This window comes from Choloepus didactylus, chromosome 5, assembly GCF_015220235.1.
Source record: "Choloepus didactylus isolate mChoDid1 chromosome 5, mChoDid1.pri, whole genome shotgun sequence".
Classification (NCBI taxonomy): domain Eukaryota; kingdom Metazoa; phylum Chordata; class Mammalia; order Pilosa; family Megalonychidae; genus Choloepus; species Choloepus didactylus.
Genome location: NC_051311.1, coordinates 150,533,651 through 150,549,488, shown reverse-complemented (window position 1 = coordinate 150,549,488; position 15,838 = coordinate 150,533,651). Strand labels below are relative to the sequence as shown.

General features: G+C 36.7%; 1 protein-coding gene across 7 annotated transcripts in view; it reads right to left on the bottom strand.

The window, feature by feature from the left end:
* The window catches only part of SUGCT (succinyl-CoA:glutarate-CoA transferase), a 769,056-nt gene that overhangs the window by 242,165 nt on the left and 511,053 nt on the right, over window positions 1–15,838 (bottom strand). The gene's annotated exons all lie outside the window — the stretch shown is intronic.

Genomic DNA, 15,838 nt, shown 5'->3' with positions numbered 1-15,838 from the left:
TCCACAACTCTACTTTGTCAGCCTTATTCTAAAACAAGGACCAAATAATTATCAGGAATCTTAAAAACTCCACAGAAAACATATTTTCTCCTATGTCACCCCACAAAACTCTTAATGACTCACTTGGATGTGTGCGTGCGTGCGTGTGTGTGTGTGTGTGTGTGTGTGTGTGTATGTTCTCAAAAGTTAAAAGACAAGTATTATCTGAGTAAATGATCTTCTAACAAAGTCCAAAAGCTGAAATAGTGCATATTTTCTATAAAAGAATTTCTTGGAATTGTATTGCTTTTAATAAAATTTATTAACTTAATTATTTTCTATAAAAGGAGATGTTAAAAAGTAGAGGGAGTATAAAAATGATTTGTGGAGGCTCATAAAATAATAAATTTTTCTTTGCGAAGGCAGAAAAATGAGAGGGGAATTTAGCTCTCTTCTATTTACAGTAGCCACATGAAATGCAGGACCGAGTCCCATTCTGCACAATTTACAATCTTCCAAAGCAGCCTGAGTTCTCTAGTATTGTGCAGTAAGGATTTGGGGACAAAGTTTGGTATCTTGGAGAGGGAGGGAACAGAGTGGCAACACTGATGGCATTTTTGGAAAGAAAAGTAGGGAAGTGTTTTTAAGACTTGGCAAAACATCCAGAGTAAGACTCTGGAGTCCCTGGCATGGGATGAGGGGCAAATGGAGGAAGAGGTTTAAAAGCCTGAAGGATAACAAAGTGTATCCTTCCCTTCTGGAACCAAGGAGTGGTTCCATATGCCTTTATTGGCAGGGAAATTTCTAGAAAATCCTGTTATCAAGCATCAGAGAATTTGGACAGAGATCAAATGAATTGCCCAAGGTCACCCACGGTGTCAGGGCAGACCCGGAGTTAGAACTCACGGCCCCAAAGTTTCCAATCCAGTGCTTGGCTCCCTGAACCACAAATGCTTGTCAAGGAAAAAGTCTCCCCAGAGCTGAGGCAACACAGCTGGAGAATATTAGCCCCAAAGTTTAAACCAGACAGGATTTTCCTGGGTTGCAGATCCAGAACCTGTTTTTGGTGGATTCATGGGGAAAATAGAAAGATGGCTGAGGAAAAAGAGGAGCTTAATTAGGAGGTGATCCAACGATCTTCCCATCCCAACAACCCACCACCCATCACCCTCCAAATACACTCACACACACATCCTATTAAAATTGCAGTCAACTTGTCTGAGTCATTGGTGTGTGTCTGTGTGTGTGTGTGTGTGTGTGTTCCTTAAAGACGGAAAGGAAACTCCCATTAGATCAGAATTAGTTCTGAGTAGAGGAAAGAAAAGATGAGGGCAGTTAAATGTAAGGTATTTGAAACAACACGTTCCATCTCTGGATTCTAAGACTTGAGCTTGTAAACTTTCTTGGCATTAACTCCACAGAGGAAATGATGAAAGCTACAGTCCTCTCCCAGGGAACTGCTCATGGACTCATATTCACAAATTCAATATTAAAATTTCAAGAGTCCAGAGATTCCCATAAGCCAAAGGATCCCAGTATGAGAAGCTGTTTTAAGAGGCTTTGCAATGCTCCAAGGAAAACATTAATGGCATTGATTGGTCCACTGGTTTCACATGGAAACTTGTTAAAAATACAGATATCTGAATATCCTCCAGAACCTAATGACTCTGAACTCCTGGGGACAGCAGGGTAGGACAGATGCCACAGGAATCAGTATTTAACAATTGTCCCAGATGATTCTGATACGCAGGTTTGGGAACCACTGCTTTGAGCAGCTGCTTGATGATGTTGTTAACTACATGGAAACATTTACAGGCTTTCCTCAAATGCATGTGATAAAGGTAACAGGAGTTGGGGGAGGGGATCTAAGACTAGTGGGCGTATCTTCCAATCCCAATTTGGCAAAATATTTAACAATGGCAAAATATTTGAAATCTGGCCCATCCTAGGAAATCTGGGACATATGGTCAGAGTAGCTGTAAGATGAAAAATGTCTCAGAAATCACTGCTTTAAAGATAAGATGGCCAGATGGTCTACATTAAGCTGTAAAGTTCCATCACTTGATTTCACATCCTGCATCCCTGATTTTCCCTTGCCTGTTACCTTCTCCTCAAGCTTGCAAGACACCCTCCTTCCTTTTACCACCAGATTTCTCAAAATGCTCCACATGCTCCCTACCCAGGCCCCTTCTTCTGATCAGCCTCGGGGCTGACTCTCAGGCCCCTCCAGCCTCCCCGGTTCTCCTTTGCTTTATTGCCCAAGGCCGCAATGATCTAGCCTGGTTCTTTCTCCTTTGGTAGCTACTTCCACCCACTCCACCCACGTGATTCTCTCCTCAAGCCTCAAGCCAGGGAGCAAACTGCGACTCCAGCTGGCTCCATTTTCATCACTGATCATTACAAGGAAAAGTCGGGGAAAACTCAAAGAGCAAACATCAGAGAGCTCCCCAGCTCTCAGCATTCTTACAGCTGCCTTCCCTGGGCTGTAACTGCTGCCTTCCTTATGTGTCTTCAATTCCTTGCTTCCCATTTATCTCTCAGACTGCTACAATAATAAACATAATGATGATAACATTGATTATCAATAAAGATGTCTTAGAAGTTAGGATGAATAAAAACACAGGCTAATAAATTGTTGGTGCCTATTTCTAAACTGTTTTGTGCACTGGTGCCTAAATTGCAAGAGGAAACAGGTTGAAAATAACACTCCTCACTATGCTTATCATAGTGGTTTGCCATGTGATTCATACTGAATAAACAGATGCTGAGTTGAACCAAAAAAGTTACAAGACTGATAAATGGAAAAGCTCACCAAGACCATGTCCACTTAAAGTTAGAACAAGTTTCCCCTAGTGTTTTGCAACCTTTATCCTCTTATTACTGAACAATGAATAAAGCAGTCCTATAAATGAACACTAACAATTTACATGCTTGATGTGATCACTTTTATTGTTATCATTATTACAATTATTTACTAAATGTTAAATGTCAGTACTATAGGTGCTGTTATCTATGTTATCTCATTTAATTTTTTCAAAAAATTGTGTGAAATAGGTATTAACATCCTCAATTTTTCAGAGATGTAAAATGTGGCTTGGAAAGTTTAATATCTTGAACAAAGTCACACAAATTAAGTGTGCTTCAGCCAGTGGTATACTTGTAAATGTTCAATAAACTCTAGCTATCTGGGGTGGGGTAGGTGGTGAGCCCGAATGTGTAGCATTTGCTGATTTTCATGGTGTAAACACTCCCACCGAGGGATGCCAAGCTACCAAGGCAGTGATGTCACTGAACGTGGAGTTGGGAAGAAACAATCACATCTTGTCAGCTAGGGTAATAGCTCCAGCATACCACTAGGTTGAATTAAGTTTGGCCTTATTGAAAAAAGGTGCTTTTCTTAAAATTCATTTTTATTGAGAGATATTCACATATGCAGTCATACAAAGCGTACATTCAGTTGTTCACAGTACCATTTTATAGTTATGCATTCATCACCAAAATTAATTTTTGAACATTTTCATTACCACACACACAAAAATTAGAAGAATAATAAAAATTAAATTGAAAAAGAACAATTAAAGTAAAAAAGAACATCAGGTGCCTTTTTTCCCCCCATTTTTTTACTCATCCATCCATACACTGAACAAAGGGGAGTGTGGTCCACACGGCTTTCCCAATCACATTGCCACCCCTCATAAGCTACATTTTTATACAATCGTCTTCAAGATTCATGGGTTCTGGGTTGTAGTCTGATATTTCAGGTAGTTACTGCTAGCTATTCCAATTCATTAGAACCTAAAAAGGGTTGTCTATATTGTGCGTAAGAGTGCCCACCAGAGTGACCTCTCGGCTCCTTTTGGAATCTCTCTGCCACTGAAGCTTATTTCATTTCCTTTCACATCCCCCTTTTGGTCAAGATGTTCTCCATTCCATGATGCCTGGTCCAGATTCCTCCCCAGAAGTCATATTCCATGTTGCCAGGGAGATTTACTCCCCTGGGTGTCAGATCCCATGTAGGGGGGAGGGCAGTGATTTCACTTACCAAGTTGGCTTAGCTAGAAAGGGGGTCACATCTGAGCAACAAAGAGGCATTTGGGAGGAGACTCTTAGGCACAATTATAGGCAGGCCTAGCCTCTCGAAAAGGTGCATTTTTATCTATTGCTCTCATGATTGGAAGAGTATAGAAATTGGGCATGAACTGTGTCTCTTTCTCCTAGTAGTACCAAACAAATTTGCAGAAATCAGCTTCTTTTTTCATTCAGTGAAAAGGTAAAATATGCGTGAAAGTCACCAAATTATCCTACTTGTACTCTGTAAAGTCGGAGTCAAAAGTGCAAATTCTTTGGTGGACAATTTTGAAAGCTGCATAGGAAGTAATATAGCCAGGAAACATCATATAAAATATGATGAGCCTACTAATGGAAGATATCAGCACTCTTTTGACATGGGGCCTAGCTTCCTTCTATTTAAGATGTTTTCTTTCAAAACCAAATGCTACAGTCCAATCAAAACTCAAACTACCCAATCCTCAATGGTAATACTCAGTTCTTTTTTCCTTTCTTTCTTTCATCTGTTCACCACATTGTGCTAAAATCACTCAAAAATTTCTGACAACTCACTTTCCAAAACTCCCTAAGATTCATCTTACAGGGACAAAGGTTATAAATCAAGCCAGTGTCTACAATACCTGTTTAACTCATGACTTCTATTGAAAGGAAGAGAAGAAAAATGTATCTACATTTTGAAAGATACTAAGTTATCTGTGTCTGCCCAAAAAGCAGACAGAGAGCTGAAAAGGCAAGACTCCAACATTTACTTTAAAACCAATCAGAAGCTTGGTGAAACATCACAAATGCATATGAGGGAAAGGAATTTTAAAAAGGCTTTGCTAAGTTGAAAAAACTTGTGAGTTAAAAGAAAAGAATTACTTTATGCATGATTATAAATCTAAAATAAATTTTACTCATAACAGATTAGAAAAAAACTCTATCATGAAAAATGCTCTCATATATGTTAAAAAATTCAAAACAAAATTATAAAACTGATGGAAAGTCTAGTTATTATTAATGTATTCTAATGACAAATACAAAAATGATAAATCATGAAAATGTCAGAAATAGTTTGGTTCAACTAGATTTTAATATAAAATGCTTACATACTTACTCTGGATGAAGAAATAAATAAGAAAATTAATAGATGAATATCACTTAGCAACATGAAATAAGGAACATACCTTCCAACTATTAGTCAGGAAATTCCTTAGCTTTCCTTTCAAATATATGGGGCTACTATAGGGTGAAGAGAATAGGCAAATAATAAATACGAAAGGATGACTAGACAAGGTAGAACTAGCAATGAAGAATAATTCTGCAGTTTCAATAGTTTAAAAGAAAGTAATTATATTAAAATGAGAATACAAGAGGATCAGCAGTATCTCCAATGCACTGGCTCTATAAAGATAAGAGAATCTCCCATCACTGAAAAGGAATGTGGAAGGAATCATGAAGCATTTCCTATCCAATGTGGGCAGGGTGGTGAGATGCCACAGGTGAGGATAGTCCTCTGTCTCCTCCTGAACCCCACCACTGATAGAAAATCTGTCATTTCTGGGAGCACATTCTAATGCTGAACAGCTCTAATTATGAGAAAGTCCATGTTTGTTCAACAGGAATCACCATCTAAAAGTTCAAACCAATGTTCCCAATTATGTCTCTTAGAAGACAGAAGAAAAGCAACTGATGGAAATAGTATGAGATTTAGAAACAGAAAAATCAGATTTAAATTCTGATGTCACCAACAACTCGGTTCAGTCAAATAATTTAGATTCTGAGTCTCAGGTTTTTTTTTTTTTTTTTCATGGGCAAAACAGTGATGAAAATAGCTACCTCAAATGATTCTGAACATCAAAGAAGATAATTATGTGAAAGTGCTTGATAAGCTGTAAACTGCTGTACAAACAATAGATAATATGAACTCTGAAAATCACTTCTTACCATTTCCACCCACTTGATAGTCCCTAAAATATATGAAAATAACTATCAAATACCATCAAGGCTTTTTGAAGGGGAAAAACTTCATGTTCAAAAATAGAACATATCAAGACACACTACCATCCTGGCTACCTCTTCCTAAATGTTCCAGTTTGGTAATGGTAACTGAGTTATTTGGTCATGTACAATTCTTAGACAAGTCTGACTACCACTTCAGTGATGCACATCTTATAAGCAGAGGCACTGGCTGCCTTTGTCTGGAATAAGTTTTCAAGGATATTTTATAGTGAAAAAAGCCTTAGAAAATAGGGATAGTGTCTCTATCCAAAGTGAAGTGAACAGATGCATCCTGCCCACTACAGAAGATTTGGTTTCCCTAAGCTCAGAGTTTCACCCCTGTAATACAACAAACTTGACCTAACACCACCCACTGTATGGGTTGATCCCCTTCATGTCACCTTAGGAAAATGGCACAAGAAAATGCTCATCCTCTGGCTGCTGCTATGGTTATGTGTAATAAAGTCCTTTCTCACTTAAGAGTTCCCTGTCTCCTGCTAGGATATCCCTGAAACTATCGCAGGCTAAATTGTTAATTTTTAATTAGGGTAAACTCTCAGATCGTTCATAGCTCTTGACAAATATTATGAACAACCATATGACAACATATTATAAGACTTAGATGAAATGGACTGATTCTTAGAAAGGCAAAATTTACCAAAATTGACACTAGATTAAAAAATAAAAAAATCTGAGCAGGACTTTGCCAAGTATAGAAATCATATCATTAATTTAAAAGTCTTTCCACATTAAAAAGCACAGGCCCAGATGACTTCACTGGTGGATCAATCAAATACCCAAGGAAGAAACAACACTACTCCTACACAAATTAGGAAAATAGAAGAAGTGTGGGGAGGCTTCCAAACTCAATCTATAAGGCCAATATTACCCTGATATCAAAGCCCAACAAAGATATCACAATAAACTACAGATCAATATCCCTCATGAACATAGATGCAAAAATCCAAGCAAAGTATTAGCAAACTGAGCCTAGGAACACACAAAAAAGATTATACATCACAATCCAGTGGGATTTACTTTAGGAATGAAAGGTTGATTCAGTATCTAAAAACCAATTAATGTATTATACCATATTAATAAAATAAAGGTACACCATAAAATAAAATTTAAAAACACCTGATCATCATAATAAACATAGAAAAATAAATCAACTTACAAAATCCAGTATCAATTCATAATAAATAATCTCAACAAACTAGGAATTGAAGGGAACTTTGTCTACATACTAAGAAGTCTTTATGAAAAACCTAAGATAAAATAATTTTTAATGATTAAAGATTGAATGCGTTCCCTCTAAGACTGAGAACAAGATAAGGATATCTGTTCTCATAACTTCCATTCAACACTGTATTGGAAGTTCTAGGCAGTGCAATAAAGCATGAAAAAGAAATTCAAGGCATATGGATTGGAAAGGAAAATGTAAACTTTTCCCTAATTACAAACACTACAATAATCTATACAGAAAATGCTATGTAATCTTGAAAAAAATTTACTAAAACTAATAAACAAGTATAGCAAGGTTGCAGTACACAAGATTGATGTAAAAAAGCCAATTGTATTTATATACAAACATCAAACCATCCAAAACTGAAATTAAGAAAACAATTCAATTCATGATAATATCAAAAAAGAATACTTAGGAATAAGTTTAACAAAAGAAGGATAACACCTGCACATTGAAAACTACAAATATTGATGAGAGAATTAAAGGATGTCTATATAGAGAGAGAGACATTATGTTCATGGATTGGAAAACTCAATCACTCAATCACTGACAAAATGTCCACGGGCTTTTTTTTGTAGAATTGACAAGCTGATCCTAAAATTCATATTTGCACCACTGGAAAAAAATACATTAAAATTCACTGAACAGCTTACTTACAATGGGTCAATTTTATGGTATGTAAATTATACCTCACTAAGGCTATTTAAAATAAAACAGAAAGGGGAAAAATTTTACTTGGAAGGAGCAGTGCTTAAAGGGAATCATAAAGAATTAAATGTTTACAGTAGGAAGTAAGGAAGACTGAAAACTAATTACCAGGTAATTCATATTTTTAATGTATTTAAATTTATTTCCTGCTTTCATATTAAAAATGCTGAGTACGATGAATGTCAGAAGATTCACACCTAATACATAGCCTTCTGAATTATTAAGAACACTGAAAATTATAAGACTACAAGTTATATTCCACAAGATATATCAGATGGCCTTCAGTCTCATCCACAAGATTAGCTATTAGAATTCAATGGAACAAGGCATTCAACATTCTGAGGGATAATTATATTGAACTTACAATTCTGTAACACCCTAAATTATCAATCAAACTTTAGGACAAAATAAAATCATTCTCAGATTCACATCACTTCACTTCGTTCTAAAGTTTGGATGCTAATTTGGCTTTCCAAAAGCAAGTAGTTGAGTGTTTGGTACTCTTTCATGCAATAAATATTTATTGATACCCTACTATGTATTAAGCACCTTTCTAAACATTTGAAATACTCCAGTGAACAAAAAATAAAGATCCCTGTTCTCACAGAGCTTATCTTCTACTGGAGGGAGAAAGACCATAAGCGAAGTATGTACTATCTTAGAAGGTGATAAGTGTTATAGAAAAATATAAAATAGAACAAGGATATCAGGAATGCTGTGAGTGAATGGAAAAGAGTTAGATGTAGTTTTAAACATGGTTGCTAGGGTTGCCAGGGTGGTATTTGGAAGACCATTCTCCTTTCAAGGGACAAGACTCTAGGAGGACAAGGGAAGAAGAGAAGTCTGTTAGATTATTTCAGGAATCTAGGAGAGATGATGGTTTGGACCAGTAGAGGTCTGTTTAATTTGGATGTTTTGGCAGTAAATCTACAGCATTTCCTGTTGAATTAGATGGAGAGTGTGAGAGAGAAATTGTCAATTGCGGTTTCAAGATTTTTGGCTTGACCAGTTGGAAAGATGGAGCCACCATTAAAAATGATGGGGGAGACTGTGGGTAGAGCAGGTCTAGGGGGTAGAGCAGTTAAATGTAGACATTCAAGAAGGATGCCAGAAAAAGAAAGAAAAAAGGAAAAAAGAATTAAAAGCCAAGAAAAAAAGAAACAGTGCTATATAATGCTGAAACCAACCCAAGAGTTCTTTGAAAATAATTCTCAAGATGTTAGTTTTGCAACAGGCCTAGAAAACAATCAATTTCAGAACATTTTCATCATCTCAAGAAGAAACCCCATATCCATTCACTATCACTCACTGTCTTAGTTTCCCAGGCTACTACGACAAATATCACATAAAGTGTTGGCTTATACAACAAGAATTTACTGGCTCACAGTTTTGAGGCTAAGAGAAGTTCAGAATCAAGGAGTCCTGAAAGCAATGCTTTCTCCCAGAAGACTAGCGTTCTGGGGCTGGCTGCCAGCAATCCTTCGTCCTTGGCTTTTCTGTCACATGGGAATACACATGGTGGCATCTCCTGGCTTCTGCCTTCTCTTATGGGTTCCAGGTTCCATTACCATTCAAATTCTGGCTGCTCTCTCTTATCTCTCTCTCTGTGATCTTCCTTATAAGATCTTCAATAAAGGACTAAGACCCCTCCGGATTCAGCTAGACCACACCTTAACTTTAGTGACCTCATCAAAAGAACCTACTTACAAGAGTTCATACCCATAGGAATAGATTAAATTTCAGAAGAGGTTTTTGGGATAGATAGCTCCAAACCACCACATAGGGATTGCAATGAATAAGTAGGTCAGTTTTGGGCATAATGCCATTGAGACAATGTTAAGTCTTCTGATCCATGAACACAGGATATTTTCCACTTATTTAGATCTTCTTTACTTCCTTCAAAAATGTTTTGAAGTTTTCAGAGCATAAAATTTGCACCTTGTTTATTAATTTTTCCCTAAGTATTTTATTATTTTTGATACTATTGTGAAAGGAATTGTTTTCTTAATCTCAATTTGTTTATTAATTTTTCCCTAAGTATTTCATTATTTATGATACTATTGTGAAAGGAATTGTTTTCTTAATCTCAGTTTCAGATTGATCATTGCATATGTATTGAAATACAATTGACTTTTGTACGTTGAGCTTGTATTCTGAAATCTTGCTGAACTCCTTTATTAATTCTAATAGTTTTTAGTGCGTTCATTCAGATTTTCTATATGCAAGATAATGTCATATGTGAATAGAGATAATTTCACTTCTTTTCAAGTCTGGGTGCCTCGTTTCTTTTCTTTTTTTTTTTTTTTTAATTTTTAAAAATTTTTGTGCCTAATTTCCCTGGCTAGAAACTCCAGTATAATGTTGAAAAGAAATGGTAAAAGCAGATGGCCTTATCTTGTTCCTGATCTTAGGGGGAGGGCATCCATTTGTTCACCGTTAAGTAGGATGTTAGCTGTGGATTTCTCATAGATGCCTTTTATCAGGCTGAGGAAGTCCCCTTTTACACCTAGTTTGTTGAGTGTTTTTGTCATAAAAGGGTGTTCGATTTTCTCAAATGCTTTTTCTGCATCTATTGAGATGACGATGTGATTTTTGTTTTTATTCTAATGATGTGATGCATTAATGAATTGAATTACAGATGTTACACTAACCTTGTAAGCCTGGGATAAATCCTACTTGGTCATGCTGTATCATCCCTTTTATATGTTTCTGGATTCAGTTTGTTAGTATTTTATTGAGGATGTTTGCATCCTGCATCCATATACATAAGAGATATTGGTCTGTAGCTTTCTCTTCTGATGTCTTTGTCTGGGTTTTAGTATCAGACTCATATTGGCAACACAGAAAGTTTGGGAAGTGTTCCCTCCTTTGCTATTTTTGGGAAGAATTTGTGAAGAATTGGTATTAATTCTTCTTTTAATGTCTAGTAGAATTCAGGGGTAAAGCCTTCTGGATCTGGGCTTTTCTTTTTGGATAGTTTTTTTTTTTTTTTGATTATTGATTCAATCTCTTCACTTTTATAGGTCTAATCAGAATGTCTATTTCTCTTTGAGTCAGGTTAAGTAGTTTGTGTCTTCCAGGAATTTGTCTATTTCATCTAAGTTTTCAAATTTGTTGGTGTACAATTGTTCATAGTATTCCTTTATAATCCTGTTTATTTCTGTAAGGTCAGTAGCATTACCCCTGTTTCATTTCTGATTATTTTGATTTTATTATTTTCTTTTTGTTTGATTAAACTAGCTAAAAGTCGTAAATTTTGTTGAATTTTTCAAAGAACAAGCTTTTGGTTTCATTGAATTTCTCTACTTTTTTTCCATTTTGTATTTCATTAATTTCTACTGTAATCTTTATTATTTCTTTATTTATGGCTGCTGTAGGTTTAGTTTACTCTTCCTTTTTCAAGGTCATGAGATGGAAGATTGGATTACTGATTTGAGACTTTCTTCTTATTATTTTTAATATAGGCATTTATACTCATAGATTTACTTCTAAGAACCTCATCAGCCATATCTCATAAGCTTTGATATTTTGTGACTTCATTTTCCTTCATCTTAATGAATTTTCTCATTTCTATTGTGGTATCTTCTTTGACTCTTTGGCCATTTAGAAGTGTGTTGTTTAATTTATGCATATTTGTGAATTTCCCAAATTGGTTTCTGTTATTGATTTCTAATTTCATTCCATGGTGGTCAGAGAACATAGTTTTTATTATTTCTATCCTTTTACATTTATTGAAGTTTGTTTTATTGCCTAGAATATGGTCTATCCTGGAGAATGTTCCAGGTGCACTTGAGATGACTGTATATTCCCTTGTTGGGTGGAGTGTTCTATAGATATCTATTAGATGTAGTTGGCTTATAGTGTTTTTCAAATCTTTTATTTCTTTATTGACCTTCTGACTAATTGTTCCATTTACTAGTGAGAGTATGGTATTGAAGTCTCTAGCTATTATTGTTGAATTGTCTATTTCTCCCTTAATTTCTTTCAGTTTTTCCTTTATGTATTTTGGAATTAAGTTATTGGGTGCACGTATGTTATATCTTCTTGATGGATTGACCCTTTAATTATTAAGAACTGTTACTCTTTACCTCTAATAACACTTTTAAAGTCAATTCTGATTTTTGTATAGTCACTTCAGCTTTCCTGTGATTGCTGTTTGCCTACTATCTTTTTTCCTTGCTTTTACTTTCAATCTATTTGTGTCATTGAATCTAAAGTCTGTCTCCTGTAGACCACACATAGTTGGATCAGTTTTTTAAAAATCCAGTCTGATGATCTCTGCCTTTTGAATGGATTCTTTAAACCATTCACATTTAATACTGTTATTATAGTTGGATTTGCTTCTGTCATCTTTTTGTTTTCCATATGCCTCATGTCTTCTTTATTCCTCTATTTGTCCTTTAATGTTTTCTTAGCATGAAGTGAATATCTTTTAACATAGCATTTAATCTCACTAATAATTTTTAACAATATTTTCTGTGTTTTGTTTTTAGTGGTTGCTTTGAGATTTACCATTATACATCGTATCAGAATCAGCTTCAAATTTATACTAAATTAATTCCAGTAATATACAGAAATATTACTACTATATAGCTCTTCTTCTTTTTATACCTTTTGCAGTATTATTTTTATATAGATTACATCTATTGATGTTACAAATCCAGTAGTACATTGTTATAATTATTATTTTACCATTTATCATCATTTTCTTAGCCATTACAGTTTTGCTCCTACCCACCTGTTCTAGTTTGCTAATGCTGCCGGAATGCAAAACACCAGAGATGGACTGGCTTTTATAAAAGGGGGTTTATTTGGTTACACAGTTACAGTCTTAAGGCCATAAAGTGTCCAAGGTAATGAATCAACAATCGGGTACCTTCACTGGCGGATGGCCAATGGTGTCCACAAAACCTCTGTTAGCTGGGAAGGCATGTGGCTGGCATCTGCTCCAGAGTTCTGGTTTCAAAACGGCTTTCTCCTAGGATGTTCCTCTCTAGGCTTCAGCTTCTCTCCAAAATGTCACTCTCAGTTGCTCTTGGGGTGTTTGTCCTCTGTTAGCTTCTCCGGAGCAAAAGTCGGCTTTCAAAGGCTGTCTCCAAAATATCTCTCATCTGCAGCTCCTGTGCTTTCTTCAAAGTGTCCCTCTTGGCTGTAGCTCCTCTTCAAAATGTCACTCATAGCTGCACTGAGTTCCTTCTGTTATGTCAGCTCATTTATATGGCTCCACTGATCAACTTAGACCCACCCGAATGGGCGGAGCAACACCTCCATGGAAATTATCCAATCAGAGTCATCACCCACAGCTAGGTGGGGGCGCATTCCAAAGAAACACTCAAAGAACTACAATCTAATCAACACTGATAACGTCTGCCCACACAAGATTACATCAAAGATAGTGGTGTTTGGGGGACACAATATATTCAAACTGGCTCACCACCTCTATTGTGCTACTGGCAAATATGTTTCAAATTTATTATATTTTATATATGTCATAGGACCAACAATATATTATATGCATATCATTTTATACAAATGCTTTTAAATCAGTTAATAAAAGGAGCAAAATATGAAATAGTGTCTATTATGGTTACATAATTAACTTTACCAGAGCTCTTTTTTTGATTCATATCGATTTAAATACCCATCTGAGGTCACTTGCTTTTAGCCTGAAGATCTTCCTCTAGTATTTATTGTAAGGTGGGTCTGCTGGTAACAAATTCTTTCAATTGCTCATCTGGAAAATATTTTGCCTTCATTTTTGAACAATAACTTCGCTGAATACAGGATTCTTGGTTGGCAGTTTGTCTTTAAGCATTTAAATATGCTACCTTACTGCCTTCTTGTCTTCATTGTTTCTGTGAAAAGCCAGCTGTTAATCTGATTGAGGTTCTCTTCTAACTGTTGTGTTTTTCTCTTGCTGCTGTCAAGATTTTCTCCTTGTCTTTGACTTACACCATTTTTACTATGATGTAAAAGACATTATGATGTGTCTGTCCATGGGTCTCTTTGAATTTATCCTACTTCGAGATCATTGAGCTCCCTGGATGTGTAGGTTATTGCTTTTCAATAAATTTGGGGAGTTTTTAGCTATTATTTCTTTAAATATTTTTCTTCTCGTTTCTCTCATCTATTTTTTTTTTTTCTTCTGGTATTCTCATTTCACGTGTCAGCACGCTTAACATTGTTCCATATTTCTCTGAGGCTCTCTGTTCATTTTTCTTCTTTTGTTTTTCTCTCTGTTCTTTGGTTCACATAATCTCTATTAATCTATCTTCAAGTTCACTAATTCTTTCTGCTGCCTTTTCAAATCTACTCTTGAGCTCCTCTAGTGACTTTTTTGTTAAATTTTCATTTAGCTCTTTTTATTCTCTATTCAGTGAAACATTGTCAACATACCTTCCTTTACTTCTTTAATCAAGATTCCCTTTTGTTCTCTGAACAGATTTATAATGGCTACTTTGAAATCTTTTTCTACTAAATCTAACATCTGGTCGCTCTCACAGGCAGTTTCTGTTGTCTACTTTTTCCCCAGTGTATGGGTCATACTTTCCTGTTTTTTTGCATGCCTCCTAATATTTTGTTGGAAACTAGACATTTAAAATAATATATTGTAGCAATTATGGTTACTGCCCCCAGAGGCTTGCTATTGTTATTTGCCTATTTATTGGCTTAGTGACCATCTGGATTCTTTTAGTGAAGTCTATTTCTACTGCACAGTGTTAATCCTCTCATGCTGACCCTCAGGGAGGCACAGCTTTGGGTATACCCAGTCACCATGGTTGACAGCAGTACCAAGGCTCTCTTCCACTCTTGCTCTGACCACACCCAGTTGTTAAACTCCACTATTTGCTGATGGATTGCTCTATTATTTTCAACAATGCCCTGGGACATAAACTCCTCTACAAACAAATCTAATCAATGTGGCTTCCAGGAAGTAGTTTCTGAGGTCAGTGTTTGATATCTGTTTTGACCCCAGGAGGGCTCTCCCCAGATGTCTTACTCCCTAGTCTACAATCTAGGCTGTCTTCATTGAATCCATGACTCTCCTTCCAATTCCCTTCACCACAACCTCCACTGCTTTTGAGAGTGTTCTTAGGTTTAAACTTCTCCACACTCTGCCGCACATGAAGTCAGTTCCTTTGAGAAGAGATTAGGAGCTCTCTGTTCTATGGCCTGCTTTTCCCCTAAGTGAAGTCTCTAAGCTGGTAGATAAAGAGATTTGGTAAGCTACTGTCTGAGTCACAGCTCAGCTTTCACAGGTGTGGCGGGAGGGCAGCACCCTGAGGTCCTCTCAGCCTGCCTCTCCTGGCGTGAAACCAACACCTCACGAGCCAGGGGAAGGGCTATTGGGGTCCCAATATTCTCAGGGGTCCAAATCCAAGGCAGAGCCTCCATTCTGCAAGTGGGGGGTTAGGCAGAAGCAGGGTCTCCTGGGACTGGGCCTTAGCAGTAGGCAGCTGGGGGCAGGATGAGAAACGCTGCCATCCTGCTCCTCCCGGGAAGAAAGCCCTCCAGCTGGGAGCTGAGGGGAGAGGGAGCCCTAGGTTGTTGGCTGTAGCAGTCTGGACTGGAGACCCTGCCTCATGGGGCTGGGAGACGGGAGAGTGGTCTTGGCTCAAATACCACAGACTCTCACCTTTCTTATCGAATTTCCATCTATTTTCTTGAATTGATGTTTCTGCATTTGCTGTTTGCCCTTAGGACCATTTCCAGAGGCTTTAAGTGGTTGCGTGGGTTTTTCGTTTGTTTATTTGTTTGGTTTTTGTGTTTGATTTTTTTATAATTTTCACCAGTTTCACTGGGAAATTTGTCTGTGGAGCTTCTCATGCTGCCATGCTGGAAATCTATCTTCCCCAT